At 37.8% G+C, this 23174-nt stretch overlaps 1 protein-coding gene across 2 annotated transcripts in view; it reads left to right on the top strand.

Annotated features, from left to right (window-relative positions):
• ABLIM1 (actin binding LIM protein 1) overlaps positions 1 to 23174 on the top strand; it is a 402054-nt gene that overhangs the window by 110719 nt on the left and 268161 nt on the right. Inside the window, exon 1 of one of the 2 annotated variants that reach the window (XR_011970209.1) lies at positions 8558 to 11469. The exons of the other annotated variant lie outside the window; for it this stretch is intronic. The gene's annotated coding sequence lies outside the window, so the exon portion shown is untranslated. Of the gene's footprint in view, positions 1 to 8557; positions 11470 to 23174 lie in introns of those variants that run through there. 2 annotated transcript variants of the gene reach the window in all.

Below are 23174 nucleotides of genomic sequence, written 5' to 3'. Positions count from 1 at the left end.
GAAAAGGTAAACAGGAAAGAAAAATCATAAGGGACTTGCTAAAGTTTACATTCCTACGTGGAAAGATAATATTTGTAACTCTTGAGACTTTTCTCAGTATTTGGGTAGTTGGAGGGATTATACACATATAGACAGAGGGCACAAGGTGAGTTGAATAGGAAGGGATGATATCTAAAAAAATAAGAGGGAAGAATATATTGGGAAAGAAGAATATATTGAGAGGAGAAAGGGAGAAATGGAATAGCAAATTATCTCTCATAAAAGAGGCAAGGAAAAGCTTTTTTAATGGAGGGGAAAAGGGGGGAGGTGTGAGGGAAAACATGAAGCTTACTCTCATGCACCCTCAATTTGGTATGAAAACCTATTTTATACTACAGGAAAGTAGGGGAGAAGGGGATAAGTGGGGTGCATGGGGGGTGATAGAAGGGAGGGCAAATGGGAAGAGGTGGTAATTAGAAGTAAACACTTCTGTAATAGAATAAATGGGGGGCAGGATAGGATGGAGGGAAATATAGTTAGTCTTTCACAACATGACTTTTATGGAAGTCTTTTGCATAACTACACGTGTATAACCTATATTGAATTGCTTGCCTTCTCTGTGAGGATGGATGGGGAGGGAGGAAGGGACAGAAGTTGGAACTCAAAGTTTTAAAAACAAATGTTAAAAATTGTTTTTACATGCAGCTGGTAAGTAAGAAGTACAGATAATGGAGTACAGAAATCTATCTTGTCCTACAAGAAAATAGAGGAGATTGGGATAAGGGAAGGGAGGGGGTGTGATTGAAGGGAGGGCAGATAGGGGGAAGGGGTAATCAGAATGCATGTTGTCTTGAGGTGGAGGGAGGGGAGAGATGGGGGGAACATTTGGAACTTAAAATCTTATGGATCATCACACAGTGTTGCTATTACTGTGTAAAATGTTCTGATTCTTCTCACTTCACTCAACATCAGTTCTTTTAAGTCTTTCCAGCTTCTTCTGAAGTCTGCCTCCTCATCATGAATTATGGACATGTCTTCCATTACATTCACATACCACAACTTGTTCAGCCATTCCCCAATTGATGGGCATCCCCTCAATTTTCACCACAAAAAGAGCTGCTATAATATTTTTGTACATGTGTCACCCTTTCCCATTCATACGATCTCTTTGGGATACAGACCTAGTAGTGGTGACAAAAAATATTGGTTGAGTGAATTAATGTAGTTTCTTAGGAAGGGATTAATAACCTCTCCTTAATGTAATGTAAACCAATCTGAGAACACTTCCATAGGGAGATAGAGTTTGAAGAAGTTCTCCATTGTGGGAAAATAAGAATTATTTGGAACATTAAAAAATAGGTGGATTTTGTAAGGATTTCCGATGGCATCTGCACAATTTTGACTACCCATATGACGATTGGGTTTTTTGTTGTTGTTTATTTGTTTGTTTTGTCTGTATCAACTCACAAAGACTGTCAGCTGAAGGTATGGAGGGCAGTGAAAAGAATACCTAGTTGATGAAATCACAGATCTTTTGAAGGACTCAGAAGAGACTTTTCTGGCCATGGATTTCAGTCCCTTCATTTTAGAAATAAAGAAACTGAGGCACAGAGAAGTTAAAAACTTTACCTAGAAGAACATGTCTAATAAATCAGTGTCTTCCTGACTTTAGCAGCAATACTTTATCCCCTGTACCACTTAGTTAATAGGATGGTTTAGGCTTCACAGTGGAAGTATAATTTGAGCTTGATCTTGAGCAATAAGGCAGATTTCAACAGGCAGAAATGGGAATAATGGAAACATTATTAAAATAATTGAGCTTCATTTCTTTTTTGATGGACTTGATGCCCGACAAGTCCCCTAGCTTGGTTGGTAAAGTGCCTCATTTTACACAATGATTTCTCTTGAAATTTTTGTGTAACTAGTTTTTATAAAACAAATCCCATTTTCTCACTGAGATACATTATAAACTTAGAAAAGCTTTATCATCATTTTTAGCCTTGATTTGGCACTGTCTTATAAGGCTCTTTATTTTTCCTGTCCTGACCTCTGTCAAATAGCTATCAATACATAAACAAACACCTTTAAAAGAGGGCTATCCTCTGGGGAATCTGATCTTAAATCAAATAATTCATTTACCTGCACAGAGTATGGATCATTTGCACTAATTCACATGTTTTGCAAATCTGGATTTGTGAATGTTGGATTTTCTAAAGTGGACCTTATCTGCATAGTCCCTAGAATGGTGGCAGGTAGCTAGTGGACCCTCAGAGATTTGTTAATGGCAAATAATGGGGAGGGGGCTGAAATTTTTAAGCAACAGTTCTTGGTTTGCAAGTAGCCCACTGAAGCAACTTTGATTTATGAAGGTGGCAAATTGATAGAGCAGGTGACCAAGGGCCACTCTTAATAAACAAAACTAATAGGGGCTGGGCCAGGTTCTTCCATCCCCATGTTACTCCACCCCACCATCTTGGGTCCAAACTTAAATTCTAAGGTGCAACTCTAGGGTGGGAACTGCAGAAAAATGAAGATGATAGGGCTTTTTCAGCCATGATGGCAGGAGAAATAGCAAGTTAGGAGGTGACTTTGTCATCTAGCAGATATCACTTCTAAGTATAGTGAACTTCCAACTGAAGAAGAGGTTTTGAGGGTCATTAGGCTTGTTTCATGTGGCAAAGCACCTAGTGCTGATTCTGTTCCAGCTGAGATTTACAAGGTAGGAGGACCGTTGCTCATACAAAAGCTGACTGAAATTTTCCAGGTTATATGGAAAGAGGAAGTTATCCCTCAGGAGTTCAAGGATGCCTCCATTATCCATCTCTATGAAGGTAAAGGGAATAGATTGTCCTGTGACAATCACAGTGGGGTCTCTCCCTTAGTCACTACTGGCAAAATTCTTGCTAGAATCATCCTTAATAGGCTGATCCTTCACCTGGATGATAGTAATATACTTAAGAGCCAGCGTGGCTTCAGAAAGGGTCAAGAAACGGTTGATATGTTTGCTGCCTAACAACTCCAGGAGAAATGCCAGGAGCAGAACAGAGGTCTGTACACAACGTTTGTAGATCTAATGAAGACCTTTGACACTGTTAGTGAGAGCTTATGGAAAATTATGTCAGAATTTGGCTGCATGGAGAAGTTCATCAGTATTGTATGTCAATTTCATGATGGCATGTTTGCCTAGGTTTTGGATAGTGGACAATGCTCTTGTGCCTTCCCAGTCACCAATAGAGTGAAACAGGGCTGTGTGCTTGCTCCCATGCTTTTTAGCATGATGTTTTCAGCCATATTATCAAATGCTTTTAATGAGGATGAACACAGCATCAAGGTCAACTACCATACTTATGGTAAGTTCTTCAATTTGAAAAGTCTACAAGCCAAGACCAAAGTGGAGAGAGTGTTGGTGCCTGATTTTCTGTTTGCAGATGGTTGTGCATTCAATGCAGCCTCTGAAGCTGAGATGCAGCAAATTGTGGATCAATTCTCTGTTGTCTGTGCTAATTTTGGTCTAATAATTGACAACAAGATAACACAGGTGCCCCATCAGCCACCACCACACCATCCGTACGTGGAACCATCAATTACAACAAATGGAGAAGTTTTGAATGCTGTGGATAAGTTCACTTACCTTGGCAGTGTACTTCCAGGGATATACACATTGACAATGAGGTTGATGTATGCATTGCCAGAGCTAGCTCAATGTTTGGAAGGCTCCAAAGAAAAGTTTGGGAGAGAAGAGGTATTAGACTGACTACCAAAATGAAGATCTACAGAAATCGTTGTGCTGACCTCATTGTTGTATGCCTGTGAAACATGGACAGTCTATCAGCGCCATGTCAGGAGATTGAATCCCTTCCATTTGAACTGTCTTAGGAAGATTCTAAAGATCACCTGGCAGGTTAAGGTACCAGACACTGAAGTCCTTGCTCAACCTGAACTGCCAAGCATTCAAACTATGCTTCAGAGAGCACACCTCCAAAGGGCTGGCCAAGTTGTTCAAATGCAAATTATATGCTTGCCAAAAAGACTATTTTATGGAGAACTCACATGGGGCAGGCAATCACATTGTGGTCAGAAGAAGTGATACAAGGCCATTCTCAAAGTCTCTCTTAAGAACTTTGGATTTGACTGTGCAACATGGGAGACACTGGCACAGGACCACTTAGCATGGCATGCCCACATCAGAAAGGGTGCTGGGCTCTATAAGCATAGCAGAATTGAGACAGCACAAAGTAATGTAGGATGTGCAAATTTAGAGTATCCACCCCAAAAATTCATATGGACTATCTGTGCCCAACCTGTGGTAGAGCATTCTGAGCTTGTATTGGTCTGATCAGCCATAGTTGGACACATTGAAATTTCACTTTACCATAAGGACAACAGTACTGCTACTTCTCTTAGCTAGGTGAGAGGGGAGAGAGAATATAGAACAAGAAAAAGAATAACCCTTCCTGTAGAAGAGGGATTAGACTTGATTATACCTGACCTCAGAGGATGGGGCAAAGATTAATGGATTGAGGTTACAAGGAGGAAGATTTTTCTTTTGTATTATGAAAAAAATTCCTCTTGATGAGAATTATCCAAAACTGGAATGGACTGCTTTGAGGATTAGAGAGGTTTCTGTTCTTCATTTTTGAAGAGGACCAATGACATCATGGGGCGATGTCTTGACTCATATGTGAATTGGATTTAAGTGAAGCAGAGTGAAGTCCAGTGGCAAGACAAAAGTCAAGACACAGTGGATGACTTTGGCGTCTTCCAGTAAAAATTTTAAAGTGAAGGATGGATAACCACTTGATGGGAATGTATATGAAGAGTTTTCTCTTCAGGTAGGGGTTGGCGTAGGTGATTTCAGAGGCATTTTCCTGCTCTGAAATTCTATTGCTCTCTAAGTAAAGGAGTGAGAAATGTTTGTGGAGTGCAAACCATATATTTGGTTTGGATCCTGCTCCCACATTCTTGGACTACAGCGTTTTCAGTGTGTGTGGGGTGTTGAGAACTTCCAGTAAAGTATATGAGAGAACTTCAGTAATAACTTCTTTATTTAAATCCAAATTCATAACATTTTGCTGTTGTATTAAAAATAGCAAACATTTATTTATCCTCTGATTTTGTATTTGTGTTTGAGAATACATTGTTGTTGGTTTTTTAAATTCTAGTGGGGAATCTTAGTGAAGAAAATTGTAAGGAAGGGAGGTAATATCAATCAATTCATCTAGGAATTATTAAACTTCTCCTATCTGATTGATTGGCTGTGTTGAGTTTGGGATGTTGATGGGACCTCCAGTTCAAAATGTTCAATAGATAGTTGATGATGCAGCACCGAAACTTGCAAGGTGTAGAGGGGCATAGGCCTGGTTATATAAAATTGGGAATCACTTGTAGAGAGATGACAATTGCATCTGTGGGAGCAGATGAGGTCAGTAAGTGAAAAAAATGTAGAGCAAGAAAAGTCGAGGACCCAGGACAGAGCTGTGGGACATAGCCACAGAAGTCCAGCAAAGGATCCTGAAAAGAAGGCAGATATATAGGAGGAGACCCAAGAGAGAACTATCATGAAAACCCAGAAAGTACGGAGGATCCAGGAGGATAATGTGGTTAAAGTGGCAGATGTTATGGAGAGGTTGAGAAGGACGAGGATTGAGGAATACCTAGCAGATCTGGTAATTAAAGAACCATGGGTAACTTTTAAGAGAATAGTTTCAGTTGGCTGAAAAGGTCAGAAGCCAGATTGCTGAGAGATGCAAAGGAAGCAAAGGGTTACATTCTCTTTCTCCTTTCTGCTCCCTTCCCCAAGCCTATTAGATAAAATGGTGACTTATTTTGATTTAAGAGAGTCTAATACCAATATGTTCACAAGGGCATAGTCTGATCACCTGTTTGAAAAGGACTGTTCAGAAGTAGGAATACAAACTAAAAGAATAAGAGGTCAGTGATTTTAATTTCCAAACTAAATTCAAGCTGAAGTTTGGAAAGTCAGTTGCTTTAAGGCAGAACATTCTTGCTCCCTAGAATAAAGTGATGGTATCTGTAAATGAGAAGAAATATAGTTTCAAAGAAAACTTGAAGCTGTTAAATCAGTTTGGCAATATTTTAGATAAAATGTGCTCTGGGCAGTGGAATAAAGGATTAAACTTTCCAGAGCAGGCACATGTTTGGTAGGTGTTTATCCTACCTTCCTAACTTCTGATGACAGCAGTCTCCATTTAGAGTATATATCTCTGTGTGTGGAACAAACTGACCTTGAGTCAGGGCATTTGATCAGCACCGGTAAATATCCTTCATGACCTTCTTTTGGTGAAGACATTTGTTGAAAACTTTGCTGTTGCTTTAGTAGTCATACTTGTATGATAGTGATAAGTGTGGAATTCACTTAAAAAAATGCAAAAGCACCACCATAGTTGGTCATTTTTATTTAATCTAAAAGTTTGGCCTACTTAGAGTGAACAATTTCTTCATTCCTTAGTAATTTCTTCTTTTCTTTCACATAATGAGGCTTTCTCATCAGTATGGCAAGATTGGAAGTGTATTTCCTATACCTTATTTGTATTCAGGGCATCACTAAAGAGAAACACCTGTTTTTACAGTGAGCCGCCTCTGCTCACTGTACCTGATGGGGCTAAGTGGAATGAGAGAGGTAGGGGCAAAAGAAAATGGGGGAGAGAAAGGCACCTCAAAATTCTATAATGTTGAACTGTTAAGACAGAAAATGTCTTGTGTTGTGATTGTACAATGAATGCCAGATTCTGCCCTCAACTATTTCCTGCTCGTTAGAGAAGGTTCATAAGAGTAATAGAGTTGGTTTTGGTGTTTTGGGGATGGTTTTAACTCTGGAAGACTGAACTTTAAAGCGTTATGCTAGCACACAGTGTGGGTCATTTGAGTGGTACACAAATCATTAGTTGGGAATGTTCTGGGGATCCCAGTCTACATGAACAAATGAGTTGTCTTGTACTCTTCATCAACTCTTCTAGGAATCTCTACTTCTCCATCTGTATCATGCTCTTACAAATATATTAACAAACCTTAAGTTGGTATCAGGTTCCTTGGAGTCTAGAATCACCCAGTCAATAAATGGTGGTGCTTTCATAAGTTTATAGCTGAAAAGGATACGCTATCATCTAGTCCAAACACTTAATTTTATAGATGAGGGAACTGAGTCCTGGAGGCATCATACCACTTGTAATCAATAGACCTAGAATTCAAAACCAAGGACCCTAATTGCAAATTCACCGTTTTATTCCCCTTATACCTCCGAATAAATCTTTTATACATTGTAAATACTTTTTAAAAAAATGTAAATACTACTTTTTAAAGCACTTTCATTTGATCCTCTCCAAAATCCTGTGAAGCAGACCAGACACATATCCACATCCTTATTAAACTGACATGAAAATAGAAGTAAAGAGAGGCTGTCATGGTCTACCCAAGGCAATCTAACCAGTCAGTAACATTTATAACTTAGGTGTCCTAAGCACTCCATTCTATTCTTTCTAGATACTGTATTGCCCTATATTGGGGTATGTAATGAAGTATATATTCTTGTGGTTTTAGTAATATCATCCTCAAAGTGTCAAGCTTTTCTTCCCCCAGCTAGCAGTTCCAACTTTTCTCATTGTGAGAGTGCCTCCTTCTGTTGAAGCTGCATAAGGTAGTGGGAAAAGTGCTGCATTTTGAACCTAGGAAAGATCTGAGGTCAGATTCCACCTTCAAGTCTTAGTAGCTCCATAGCTCCAAAACTGTTCACGTAACCTTCTTAGGTTTTAGTTTCTTCATCTGTAACTGAAGAAGCTGGATTAGATGAGATGTTCTTAACCTTTTTTATTTTTTGTATCATGGACCCATTTAGCAGTTTGGTGACGCCTACAGACTCCTCAGCATAATGTTTGTTACACACATTCAGAGATGGAGAAAATGCGAAATTTAAGTTAAAGGATAATGAAAGTAAAGATTAAATTTATTTCCATCCAAGTCTGTGGACCCTTTAAATTCTATTCACTGACCTCTTTGATATCTACCGACTCCCAGTTTAGGGATCCTTAAATTCTCTTCCAGCTACAAATTCTGTGATCCTTCATTTCTGAAAGATGGCAAGGTCCTGGAGGAGGTTGGATCAAAAATAGAAGCCAAGAAGCTAGTGAATATCTTATGTTGTTACTATTCTCCCCAAACTCTGTTAATAAAATCTCTTTCAGGAAGTGTCTAAATAGTCAAGGGGGGAGAAAATGAGAACTTTACAACTTTTTCTCTATTAGCAGAATGTCTTCCAAGAATTCCTGTTTTCACAAGATCATCAGTATGTCTAAATGATTAATAGAGTTATGTAGATATAGGAATCTTAATTTAAACAAAATATAGTTAGTGATGCTGAGTACATAATAAAATCAGTTACAATAATTTTAATTGTAAAACAAAGTGTTGTTACGTTGCAGTAGGGTATGGATCACACCATCCTATAAAACAAATCTAAATACAAAATTCACATTTCCAAAACAAATTATTTATTTTGGGGTAATTAATTTTACAAAATTACTTCCGAGGTTAGATTTGGAAAAGTTCAATTTATACATTTCCATAGTATATCTTTGCATAAAGTGATGTTTACATGTAGAAACAAAGTGGATGTGACTGTCTTACTATTTTTGACATTGTAAGAGTAGCACTTGCAATTTGATCAATAATTTTGATAATATTAGCTCACATGTGTATCACTGTGGAATTTAAGAAGCACTTTCGTCACAACAGTCCTCTAAGACAGGTAGTGTAAGCTTTGTTATTCCCATTTTATAGTTGAAGAAACAGTCTGAGAGAGGTTAAGGGACTTGCTCATAGTCACACAATGAATAAGTGAGAGATTTAACATCAAAACTTTTTTTTTTGTAGCTTTTTTTTTAAACAATGGGTATCTCAACTCCGTTAAACACATGTAGACTGGCACATAACAATGGCTAGTTAAAGTAAAAATGGATTTTAGAAAAAGCATGCCATGATGGTTAATATTTTTATTAATTTATTTATTTTTAGTTTTCAGCATTGACTTCCATAAGATTTTGAGTTTTAAATTTTCTCCCCTCCTCTTATTTCCCCCCCAAGATGGTGTGCAATTTAATATAGGCTTTACTTATACATTCATATTAAACATATTTTCACATTAGTCATGTTGGAAAGAATTAGAACCAATAGGAGGAACCAGAAAGAATTTAAAAAGCAAAACAAAAAAAGAGAATAGATAGCATGCTTCCATCTGCATTCAGCCTCCATAGTTCTTTCTCTGGATGTGGATGGCATTTTCCATCATGGTCTTTTGGAGTTGTCTTAGAACCTTGCATTGCTGAGAAGAGCTAAGTCCATCAAAGTTAGTCATAGCCCAGTGTTGGTGTTACTGTGTACAATGGTCTCCTGGTTCTACTCACTTCACTCATTATTAGTTCATATAAGTCTTATTTTTAAAAAAATATTTTGAAATAGTTTTAAAAATATTTTTTAACAAGTTAAAGTTTCAGCAATAAACCTTGAGAAGGTTCTGTGATTTCGTCAGAATAAGGGATTCCTTCCACCTATGCAGAACCCTTATCCTTAGTAGTTCCCTGGGGATAATAGGGGCTAAATGACTTGCCCAGGGTCACACAGTTAATGTCAGAGGAGGAATTTGAATGCATTTCTTACCAACTCCAAGACCAACACTCTGTTACAATACACTGCCTCCTTGTTAAAATGGGAGTCATACCTTAAGAAATCATCAGAGCACCATTCATTCTTCAGCATCTATTTCAGCCTCTGAAAAATAACAGCTTCTTAAGATTTCTCTGCCCTCTCAAAACCATCTAAAGAAGATAAAAGGATAATAGAGTGAGGAGTTAAACAGATTCAGAACATTTCTTAATGTCAATTGATGAGAATGAGAAACAGCTGTAAAAGCCATCTTGGAGTCTGTCTTTCCATCCCGTTGGTAAAAATCTGATGGTGCTGATTTCCTAAGTAATACTTCAGAAGAGGAAAAAGTTGAACTATGGAAATAATATGACAAGGAGAAAATTAGACACACCTCTTAATGAGGAGATTTTAATAAATTCCACTGTCTTGTTGGCAGCAACAAACATATGACAGCCAAATGAATGCCAAGCATTTTATCAGTATGGAACCCGTTTGTGATCCTTTGCCTGGCGCCTGATACTTGAGCTGAGTCAGGAGGAAGTTATCAGTAGCACAAAGTTCCCAGGCTGTGTCCTGGACCACAATGAGAAAACCCAGTGGGAGCACACAAATTTAGGCAGCACTACAGACCAACTGTAACAAGCTGTAGAACAAGAGTTGGTGGCAATCCAGAGCAAACTTGGTTTCTTGATTAATTTTCCAAATGTCAAAAGCATGGCAGTGATTGTATAGTTTTTCTTGAATCTGTTGATGGGGCCTAATATTTTATCAGAATCTTCAAATGAGCAGTTTTAATGGACATTATCAAGGAGATTATCCACTTTGCAGTTAGAAAAGTCTCTCAATCCTTGCCTACCCATTGGTCATTGTGTCTGCTGTTGAGCTAAGGTTCCTTTTCCTCCATGAACACGCTTACATCTTCACGTATATTTGAATAGTAGTTAGGGAAAGCATGGAGTTGTGGGGTGGGAGAACTGCACAGCAGAGCATTACTCATAGAAGGAAAATATTCCCTTTTTCCTGAGACTTTCCTGATGAAGTAATTGTTTTTAGACAGCCATGTGATGAATGTCCAAAGGCTCAAAGTTAGTCCCTTGTCTAACACTCTGACATTAACACTTTGTCAGAAAACTAAATTTCCAAAGCCAGGTTGAATAATGCCAAACTGATAGTAGTAAAAGGCAGCTGTTCCAAAATGAGTTTTTAATTTAAAAAAATTAATGCCCATCTGGTTGAGAGAGTAGCTTATTATGAGGAGAAAATGAAACAGAAGTCTTAGGAAAATAAAGTAATTTCTCTTTGCCTTACATGTTACGACTGACTATGATTGACCAAAATCTGGACTCTAATTTATAAAGAAGAGAGTTGGAAGAATATATTTTTGCATCTTTTAGAAACCAATCACCAAGAAATGACAGCATTTGGGATGTCATGACAGTAAAAGAGGTTTATTTTTGCTTTCAAATGGCTAGATAATTTTGCAGGGGTGTGTGGCAAAGGAAGAGGCAAATATTTGAGGCAAGAGATGCTCAACCACAGTAAAACTGAGCAGTGAACTAGAATGGTACAGGAAAATCATCATTCTTCCTGAGTTGGCTGTGGCTGTAGCTGTGGCACACCCTCTGTGATGGCACCACTCCCTCACTTCCAAGTCAGCCCACAAAATAGTGGGAAAAGAGCCAGGATCTGAAACTGCTCTTGGAGGCATTGGTTTCAGCCCTCCAGTATGCCAACCATCTAGTAAGGAAAGGCTGTGCACTTGAAGATTTGGAAATATTAATGAACTGGTGATTACGCTGATGGATCCCCACTATACTATTGAAGACTTCAAAGGTTTGGACTTATACTGTATGTAGCAAAATTTAACACATGGGAGGTTTCAGGTGGGCTATGTGTTGCTTCTCTTTAAAGATAAAGGAAGATGAGAGAATTTCTACTAAATCAATATTAAGCTGATATAATTCTTGGTTGTGTAATATAGTATGCTATGTGTTAGGATATTTATGTGGATTTTTTTATACAAAATGTGCCTTACATATATATAACTGACAAGCATGTATATTATTTATAGATATCATACATTTACTAATTGAGTAGGAAACCTCTCTTATTCTTTTTCTTTTGATTTTGCGAAAGTCTCAAGGAGTCTGTTCATTTTTTTGACGTGAGTTCCTTCTCTTGAAGGATTTGTTTGGAGTTGTCGTAGATTCTTGATGGGCTCCTGTTAACTATAATTCTTCCAGTTTCTTCTCCTTCATACCTCGTTGTCATTCGAGTTCCATTTCTGACTGTAGATTTATCAGAATTACAATAAAATGAGAAACAATTTGGGATCAGATATTCTCTCTGGACTCTTTTTAAAATAGCTGTTATGTTTTACTGAAAAATATTCTGTAGCTTGGCTAGCCAAAGGAGAAATGGGGCTTATTCTTATAAGGGTCCCAAAGGATGGCTGCTAACATTGCCTCCATCTGACAGGGCTTCCAAATCCAACTAACACAAGTACACTGGATGGTCCATGGAAGCTCACAGACCATAATGAATTGTAGGGAGCCTAACTCCCTTGACACTGGAGCCCTTGAGATAAGAGAGTATAACTTAGCCCAGTATCTAGAGACTAGAATAACATGTGACTGACTTAAGGCAGAAAGCACATATACTCCCTGCCCTTTTCTTTACTTTTGGTTTCTCTGTTGTTTTTCCTTTGCCCACATTAACTTGGGAAGTTACTGGTTTGCTGAATGCTTGTCATTGGCACTTGTACTTTTTATTTTGCCTTCTTGCCCAGTGTTTTGAATCATGATCAGTCTAGGTAACATGCATCAACATGTGTCTATGTGTTAAGAATGACTAAAGAGTTACAGGCTGTCATCCTTGTAGTCAAGGTATAATGTATAATTCATTAGTGGGTGTTTGTGTTAGAAATCCCCACCACCCCCACACATGGCCTAAGCAAACATTATTTTGCATAGGAAATGAAGATGTAAAAGCCTGATAATGCAGTTTGATTTTCTTTATCGACTCAAATAGTAGTACGTTTACTGGAAAAAGGAAAGCTGACAAACACTAGAATTACAAAATTTAAAGTTGACAATGGACCAGTAAAGGGAACAAGCCCAAGAGCTGCCTCCCAGATTTATTCCTCCCTCTCAACTCCTTCCAAATCCTTGTCTGTAATCACCTGAATTCTGGAGTTGGCCTGCTGCCAAGGATGGTCCATTCTGAGAAGCTCTGTTGGTTTTTCTTTGGCATTGTGGGCTGTGATAAAATTATGAATTTTAATAATTATATTAATACTCATTAAGATGGATATGTACATACATGGGAGTGTGTGTATATATATGTATGTACATGTATATATGTACTATTGATAGAAAAATGCATTGATATGTAATTTTTTGTGTGTTCCTTGCTATCCTAAGAACACTAGATCTTTTCATTTCAAGGGAGATTTATTATTTGAAGGAGAAATAATGATAATTGCATTTCCATAGCACATTAAAGTTCACAAAGCAGTTTTGTCCTAAAAAAACCTGTGAGATAGGTAGCGCAAGCATTAGTACCCTTGTTTTATAGATGGGGAAACTGAGGTTTAAATAAGTGAAGACGTTTCTTCAAGGTCATACAACTAGTTAAGTGGCAAAAAAAAAAAAAAAAATGGAACTGAAATCCAGATCTGAAGCATCTTGAAAGGGACCGTAGTGAAAATATATAGTAGGCTATAAATTTCAATGTTTTTAAGAGTCACACTGAAAATGAGTAGACTTTATTTTTTTGTTCCTTCTTCCCCACCCTTCCCCATGACATATTTTTGAAAGTATTTGGAATCCTTGCTTACTGCCAGCTGGAGTCTCCAGAAAGCATATCTGTAGAAGTCTAAACAGTTGACGGGAATTGAAGTCGTAATTTTAAAGTGAAAGCTGGCAGACCTGTTTTAGATGGGAAGGAAAGCATACTTTATGCATAGAAAATAAGAGGTTTCATTGCTATACATGAACTTTAAAGAATACTCGTGAAAAGTATTTTAACATTTATTTTCATTAATTTTTTAAATTAATGGCTATGTAGTGAACAAAGTCAACCAAGCTGTAGACTTATTTGTTACATTCAATAATCAAGGTCCTAAATACTTAAAATAATTTCCTTTGCTAAAGGAAATGACTATAAAGTCCTACTTCTATTTCTTGGTCATTTTCTTTCCAAAGAAATGACAAAAATAACTCCAAGAGTTAAGTATCCAATTCTTACGTCAGTTTCCCAATTGGTACAATAGGGATTATTGTGCTTGCATTATTGACTTCATAGTGGTTTATCTGGAAAACACTTTTAACCTCAAAGAGCTGTGTAAAAGTAAATTATTATTATGCTTACTTCCCTTCAAATATACCAAACTACTTTATCAGCTATTACCTATATCAATATTGATATCAGTATTGGGGGGGGGGACTAAGCTTCACTGCCAATGCAGATTTGCACCCACTTCACAGATAATGGTTTTAGAAATGCCTTGGGCATTGTGAGATTAAGGGACTTGCTTAGGTCACATAAACTGTATATGGCAGAAGGAAGACGTGAACCCAGGTCTTCCTGATTCCAAGGCTACCTCTATCCACTACTCCATGTTGCTTCTCCTGAACTTGGGGACTCAGTGAAGAGAGGGCTGGAACTGCACAGTCAGGAAGCCTTAAATTCAAATCCAGCCTCAGACATTTACTAGCTGTGTAACCCTAGCAAGTCACTTAACCTGTGCTTGCTTCAGTTTCCTCAGCTGTGAAATGGAGATAATAAGAATAAATGAGATAATATTTGTAAAGCACCTAACCCAATGTCTGGCCATGGTAGGTGCCATATAAATGCTTATTCCCTTTCTCTTTTCCTATATATACCACATACAAAACAGCCTCAGGCTTTTGCGCTCACCTTCTTCACCTTTAGATAGAATGCCTTACCTCCCACATTCTACAACCCTATCTACTCAATTCCCACTTATGTTTTAAGACCCAGTTCAATCATACTTCCCTGAAGCTTTTCCTGAAGCCTTCCCATGTTCTAGCCAGCGATAATCTGATTTCCCCTAGCCTGTATGCACCTCTATCATTCCACTTTCATGCTTCTACCTTGTGTTATAGGCGTTCATGTACATGCCTTATCTCCCATTCCTATGAGACTGGAGGCTGACCTGCGTTATTCATCTTTGTTCCATCCCCAGTGACTAGTATATAATAAAAGGTGCTCTATAAACAGCTATTGAACTGAATTACAGATGATGAATGACAATTTAGGAATGTACATCTCTAACCTCTTCTCTATGTCAAGTGAGGCATCTTGCCTGTGAGATATATGTATAGAGCTTCAATTCAATTCAAAAAACATTTATTGAAAGACAGCTAGGATTCAAATTCAGAATGCTGAGAATTAGCAGGAATTCTCATTGGATTCCATTTATGTTTCTAAATACATAAATATATATTGTCTAAATACATATATCTTAAGTAGATGCATGTATATCATGTTTCTGACAATATAAATATATTTTAAGTAGATATGTACATGAATGTATACACATATTATAAACATGTAGACATCATAAATACATGCACAGACATGACTGTGAGCTTCTGGAGAACAAAGACCATTTTTTTGTCTTTCTTTGTATCCCTAGCACTTAACACAATGCCAGGCATATCATAGGTGCTTAATAAATGCTTGTTCACTTGACAACACACACAGATCAGATCTTTAGGAAAGGAGCCAAAGGGAAACAGACAATAACTTTCTTTTTTGGTTCATATGAAATAGTGAAAATACCTGGGCAGATTTTTCATTTTGAAAGTTCAGGAGCAGCACCCACTGCAAATGGATTCTGCCAGTGTATGTGGCTGTCAAGTCAATCAAAGAATGGGGTGAATCAGTTCCCTGGAGCATGTCAGTAGAGAAAAGCAAAAGTGAAAAACCAAACTGAGTAAGATGGGAGCAATGGAATTCAGTGACGTTAGGATTACTAAAGAAGAGGATACAACTTCATTGAGAATTTTAAAATCTGGCTTTGATTTTGTGAGGCACACCTCCTACACTGTCCATTTCTGATGACACTGAAGAATCCTTGAAGGCTTTATAGGTTTGGAAGCTTCTATCACCTACTGTTATTATTTTTGATGCTCTGTATGTTAACCACATATTATTCAGGCATGAAATATGGAGTGTTATAAAGGGCTCAAAATGCAAGGTATGTAGGATAGACAATTTCCATGGTGGGGGATTAGCAGTTCGATTGAATGTATTTATTGTCAGTGAGGCAAATAGCTCTTGAATTTCCCCACTTGCAACCCATGTAAATAACTGATGTTACCACCAGTATTCATACCTAATATTTTATTTATTTAAGCAGTTTTATATACATTTAAGTTCACTTTTGAACTCAACCTCACTTTCAACTTAATCATCCTTTTCTGATTGGAGTCGTGTTAGGAAGGATGTAAATAATGAAATGTTTACCTTGTGTCCTTCACTCTAGACTGGGCATTCGATGAGATGAAATTTGCTAAGCTTCTCTTACATGTATGGCCCTGTAATTAATGCTGTTCAGAATAAGTTAAAAAGATAGATAGTTCCTACCTCTAGAACTTAGAGTCTAAGAAGCACTACTTGGAAGATATAGAGACCTAAGAGAGATATGTGCAGCTGCACAGACCTAGAAAAGAACATGTAATGAGCTAATAGGATGGGTAAAGCAAAGGACAAGTTCCTGTTTGGATATAGCATTTGGAACCTTACATGTTTAGATGGGGGTGTGTGTGTCTGTTTTTTCCAATCGGAAGCTCAACCAGAGGAATCAAATGGCAGAAGGATGTAGGAGCAAGCAGGACTTGACTACTTAGAATTTAAGGTTTGATCTAAGATAGTGGTACCAAGCTCAAATAGAAATGGGGTCCACTAAATTGCACATAAGGATCTCTGTAGGCCATATAGTTACTGAAAAAATATATGAACATTACCTATGTTTTATTGTATTTTTATTTATTTTGCTAATCTGGTTTGGCTGCACTGGCAAGTGCCTGCAAAGTGCATGTTGTGACACATTTGGTCTAGGAGAACTTGCAAATAAACTAATTGAAAGTTAAAAGACACTGTGGACCAAGAGGGTAAATTTAGATTATGGATTATCATTGTATAGTGGAAAAATCACTGGATCAGGAATTAGGAAACCCAGATTGTTGTCCTGATTGTGATGTGGCTTTGGAGGCAGTCATGTCTGCCCTGTCTGTGGACCATAATTTTGTATCTGAGGTACATTTAGATGTTAATATGGATCTATGATCTCAACAAGTTAAGTATTCCATCTGGTGAAGTCAAGTACAAATTCATCCATACCTGACAATCCTGTAACCTTGTTCACACCCTCCCATAAACTCAAAACAGGAGAATTGCCCGGTGTTGTGAAGACTTTCTTCATTTTGTCTTGACATTGAGAAGATTCCAGTGGAACACAAGGTTTGGAATGATTACCTCCACTTGACCAACCACTCTTCTTGTTTTCCACTTACACAGGTTTTTTTTTTTTTTTTTTAGTGATATTCTGTTTGTTTTGTGATGAAGTCTGCTTACACCCACACTGTCCTTTTGGGAGAATCTCAATGGTGAATTCTCCAGAGACTGCAGTGTTCTGTGACTTAGGGGAGTTTGAATAGATGATCTCCAAAATTCCTTTTTCAGCTTTGAGGTTTCCTTTGTGGTCTCATAGGAGAACTAATGACTAGAGTTCTCCCCTGCTGTTTGCAAATCTCTTATTGCCTTTAGATGTAAGGAACTATGAATTGTTTGGTTTTCTCCCTTGCTGAAACTGTTGCTATGAAGTAGATTTGAAGCTACCCTATTCTTTAGATCACTCAAAAATTTAAAGTCATTATTCAAACTCTTGACAAATCTCCTCAAGGCAGCCCTTTCTTGATATGTACTCTACTAAAAAACTCACAATCCTAAGACATATCCTCGCTGTAGGATGTCATTGGAAAATTTGCATCGTTCAGAGCTCAGTTTATGTGCCACTTCCTTAATGAAGCATTTTCAGTTCACTCTAGTCCACACCGATCTTCCTTTGTACTATTTAACTGCTTGTGCTCTGCACAAAGGAAATGTAAATCACTGGTCCCAGACCAAGCCCTACTTGGTCACTGTTTGGCCCTTGCTTGGTTCAGAATTTATGTAAATAACAATTGTTTCTGTTTTGGACAGAAACCCTGAGGGTCTTCCCTTCCCAGATCAATTTTTGTTTAAGAGGCCACATTATTTGCCTCATTTTTTAAAGCCTTAATCACTGAATGGGCACTTCCTCAAGCAAACTGAGACCGGTTTGCTTGAAAAGGCCACGGACTGCCACTGTATCCTGGACGGTCTTCTGTTGTCCTGATCCATATCTGGCCCCAGGACCCAAATGGCTCTGGAGGAGAAAGTGAGGCTGGTGACTTTTACAGCCCTCCCTCACTTAAATCCAACTCTCTTGCATGTCATGGCATCACCTCCCTGATCTCATGATCCTCTGAGAATGAAGGTCAGACAGCAGCAGCAGCAAGTATTTACTGGAGCAGCTCTTCTTGGTTTGAACTCTAAGGAACATAATGCCCCACTCACCTGAAATTTCTTCACCACACTGATTAACTCAGCTTTGGATAGTCAAGACCTTTCCAACTCCAGCTCTGATATAGAGGACTGCAAGTTGGACCACTGTAGTGTGCTGAAAGCTTTCCTTCATTGGGGTCTGGACTTGGACTGTCGAGCTCACTCTCCACTTCCCAAGTGTAGCTATGCTTGATTTTGACTCCATGGAGCATCATGCCCTCATGCCAGGTAACCCCTGGTGTCTCCCTTCTCCCACTTTTCAGCTTCCTTTTCTGTATTGTCTTCCTCCGTTACATTGTAACCTCCTTGAAGGCAGAGCTATCTTTTTCTTATTTGTATCCCTAAAGCTTAGCACAGTTTCTGACACATAGTAGGTCCTTAGTAAATGTTTATCAGATTGAGTTTACCATAAAATTTAGCAGTTAATCGTATACTACTTTTCATTCTCTTTGTTTCATGTCTCTCCAACTAGACAGTCTACTCTTATGGAAGCAGTGTGATGAGGAGTCAGAGGACTTAAGTTTAAATGCTACCTTACTAGAACACTAATACCAAGTAACACCACTAGCTGGTGGCAATTAGGTTGTACAGTAGATAGAATGCTGGGCCTGGAATTAGGAAGATCTGAGTTAAAAATTTGACCTCTGACACGTATTAACTGCATGACCTTGGGCAAGTCACTTAACTGCTGCTTGACTCAGTTTCCCTAATTGTAAAATGGAGATAATGATGGCACCACTTAGAGTTGTTCTGGGGATAAGATGAGATAATATCTCTAAACACAGTATCTGGGTCTTGTAAATAGTAAATGCTTTGGCTAACATGAAAATATGTTTTGCCAGAGTTGCTATCTTATATAATTGATATAATTACTTGCCTTCTTAATGGGTAGCGGAGGTTCTGCAGGGAGGGAAAGAATTTGGAACTCAAATTTTTTTAAAATGAATGTTAAAATAAATAAAATATAAAAAATAAATAAGAAATCTATAATATTAAATTGTTAAAAAAAAAAACCATAGTAAATGCTTGTAAATAGTTAATGCTCCTTCCTTGCCTCTTCCCTGTTCCCTACTACCCGTGTGACCTCAGACAATTCACTTTATCTCTCTGGGTCTCAGTTTCATTATCTGTATTAGAACATGCTCTGGTTTGACTATGTCAACTCCCACTCTCACTGTTGAGTTGGGTCCCCAGAGTGTAGCTACAAAGTCCTCTCAAGTTAGGGATTAGAGGGTGCTTCCCTCTCACCTGTTCATTGTCAGTGTTATTAATTAGTCAGCCAGGACTAGTTAGCTTTTTAGAAATTAGTATTTACAAGAATAGTATAGTTGGTGCCAAACATCCCCCCCGCCCCGCTCCCCCAGTGCATCCATGGGAACGTGGCCCCAAGCCTTGAGAATACAGTAACAAAGAGATGACTCTTGCAAAGATGGAAGACTGTTTGGTAGAGTCCTTAAGCTGTTCCCCTTAGCTTGGTGTAGCTTTTCTTCTGGGCTTCATTCAAGAGCCTTGAATTTGTATAAGAAATTAAACTATGTAGCTGATTTAGTTGAAGTCCTATTTTCTTTCTACATTGTTGTTGTTCAGTTGTTTCAGTCATGTCTGACTTTTCATGACCCCATTTAGGGTTTCCTTAGTGGAGGTCCTGGAGTGGTTTGTCATTTCCTTCTCCAGTTCACTGTAAAAGATGAGGAAACTGAGGTAAGCAAAGTTAAGTGACTTGCCCAGGATCACACAGCTAGTAAGTGTTGGAGGCCAGATTTGAATTTAGGAAGATGAGTATTCCTGACTTCAGGCCTGGGGCTCTATCATCTGAACCACCTCACTGCCCCTTTCCATTGCAATAGGCAGTAAAATAAAATGCCTGGACTGGATCCTGCTTACCATCCTAGATTTCTTACACCTGACTCCCCTCCGCACATTCTGTAGTCCAGTTTACACTCAAGACAATAGTGTCTCCCACCTCCGTTCAGTGGCCCCAGCTGTACCCCTTACCTATATGCTCTGCACCCCTACCTACGCTTCCTTCCAGATAGCTCACATCCTGCCTTTCGCAGGAGGCCTTGCCTGCTCTCCCTAGCTGCCAGTGCCTTCCCCTTTCAGATTACTTTTCTTACACTCTCTGTTTATCTTTTATGTACCTAGATATTGACACGTTGTTCCCCCCATTAGAATGTTATATTTCTTGAAAGAAGAGACTCTGGGATTATCGTTGTTTTGTTTAAACCTTAGCCCTTAGCATGTTGCCTGGCGTGTATGAATTATTTAATGACTAATGACATTAGGTGGAGGTCAGCTACAGTACGTCCCAGTGTGACCTGAACCATTTAAAAATGTGATTGGGAAATATTTAACAAAATTAACAAAAATACGGTTCAGTGAAACATAGATAGTAATTTTTTTAATTTAAAACTAAGTCAATATGGGACCCACAAGGAACCTTATATATGATTTAGTGGTCCCCATTTCTATTTGAATTTGACACCATTGACTTAATGAACCTCAAAGTTTCCCTGGTTCTAGTATATATTCTCTAAATACTATTTGATTGCTGATTAACTAGTAACACAGAAACATCCTGGTACAATGTACAGGGTTCTCAGAAGAGTATAATCTCGTCAAACCCAGGGAACTTGAATGATGACAAATGTGATTCTCTGCGCTTGCAAAGGTTGCAAGGGTATATAGTGATTGAAAGTAAATATTTTCACACATGAGTAAATACTTCCTGCTATGCCACTTTACACTCATTAGTAAATTTGTTAGTATGAATGAACCTGCATTTTGAGGCTGAAATGAATTCTCATGTACAGTTCACCTAATGGTTTATTTGACCTAGTGACCAGTCAACAACATTTATTGATTGCCAGTTATTTGCAGACCATTGTACTAGGTACTGTGGGAGGATATAAAGGAAGCAGAAGGCAATCTTTGCCCTCTAGAACCTTATAGTCTAATAGGGTCCAAAAACGCATGTGAAGCAATTGACGAATGCTTTAGACATTATCACCAAATTCAAATCTCTCATTTTACAGATGAAGAAACCAAGGCTCAGAGAAGGGAAATGACTTGGCCAAGGTCACAAAGGATTAGGGGATTCAGATTCCAAAGTCCTCTTCTTTCTACTCTGTACTGTGTCTTAGAGCAAATCAACAATTACAGAAATAATGAAAAAAAAGTTAGAAGTATTGGTAATGAGGACGTTATGTAAAGAATGAAAAAGGATTACTCCTGAAATGCTTTCTGTTGATGAGTTTAAAAATGGTTTGGGTAGTTTTTTGTTTTTTAAATGAGAAAGCATTTATTATTTATGATGTACTAGATAATGTGCTAACCTCTGGAGATATACAAATTACATAAGCCAGAAAGTCTTTGCCTTTGAGGGACTTACATTCTATTTTTTTCTAAAACTTATTGATATGTTTTGTTTTAATATTACAAATATGTACAGATTGCCCTCACTCCATGACAGTCTCTTGTAGCAAAACAGAACTAGCAAATAAATTAATTAAACAAATTAAATAAAAGAAATAGTAAAATAATGCAATGACATCATCAGAAAATACAGGCAGCAGTTCACATTTGTAGCAACCACACCCACATCTCTAAACCAAATTAACAAAAAACTATTTTTTTTTCCTTCTTACTACCACCCCATTGAAAAAAAGAGAAAAGAAAAACAAATTCTTTGTAACAAATATTGGTAGTCAAGCCAAACAAATTCTTCCAGTGACTGTATATAAAAACATGTGTGTCTCATTCCGTACCTTAAATCTATCAATCCTTCTGTTATGGATAGCATATTTCATCGTTGGTCCTTTGGAATCACGAATAGTTATTGTATTGATCATAGATGTTACAGCTTTCAAAGTTGTTAGCTTACACAGTAACACCACAAAAGCAGTTCTCCTGGTGCTACCCACTTCTTCTGTTCTGCACTTCTATTCACTGTTAGTTTATAAAAGTCTCTTTTTTAAAAAGTTTATAATTTATGGAAGTCTTTTTTTTATAAAAGTTTATAAAGTTACAAAAGGTTTTTTGAAGGCAATAAAATTACAGAGTCTGCAGAGAGCCTAGGAGACTGGATAATTTAAATGATTTTTAAAATAATTTAACAATTTTTAAGCAAGTTAACATAGGATTCATTAAAGATGAAAAAGATACAAAAAATATCCAGTTCTTCACAACCACTATTGGGAAGATGAGAATTTGGAAGATGAGCAAAGAATTGGACATTTTTTAAAAATTTCATTCAAATCATTGACTTCCATGCCATTGATTTGTTTTCTTTGTGTTGATATGATCTAAACTTTTGGCAAGTAAAAGATGGATTAACAGGAAGTAAATCAGGAAATAAATTTCATTATCTTAATATTCATGTTTACATAAGTACTTTACAGCGTTCTTTCTGAATAATGGCCACAAATACTAACTGATACAAATATGTATCCCTCACTTGCTGAAGTTGAGAAAATTCAGGAAAGTTGAATGATTTGCCCAAAATCACAAATTTGATTAATAGTAGAGCAAGACTCAAGTCCAAGTTCAAATTCAGATCTTTGGACTCCAAAATGTCCTCATCACATTTCTTGTTTGTACTTCCTAATCATAATAAATTGGAAAGAAATGTAGGGTTCATCTAGTCTAAGAGAGAGGCAGTGTGGCATAGTGGAGAGAGGAAAGAACGGGAAAGAGAAGAGCACTCACCATGTGCCAGGAACTCTGCTAAGTGCTTTACAAACATTATCTCATTTGATCATTGATAGAGAGCACACCTGGAGACATAGAGGACCTAGATTTGAATCTTGCTTCTGACATACACTAGTCATCTGACCCTGGGCTGGGCTTGTAACCTCTCAATGCACCAAGCAACTTTCTAGGACCCTCAGTTGCAAAGAAGGTACCCATCCCCATACACTTTA

The sequence above is a fragment of the Notamacropus eugenii genome, chromosome 1 (assembly GCF_028372415.1).
Source record: "Notamacropus eugenii isolate mMacEug1 chromosome 1, mMacEug1.pri_v2, whole genome shotgun sequence".
NCBI lineage: Eukaryota > Metazoa > Chordata > Mammalia > Diprotodontia > Macropodidae > Notamacropus > Notamacropus eugenii.
Note: the sequence above shows the minus strand (reverse complement) of the source record. Positions and strands in the feature narration are given on the sequence as shown.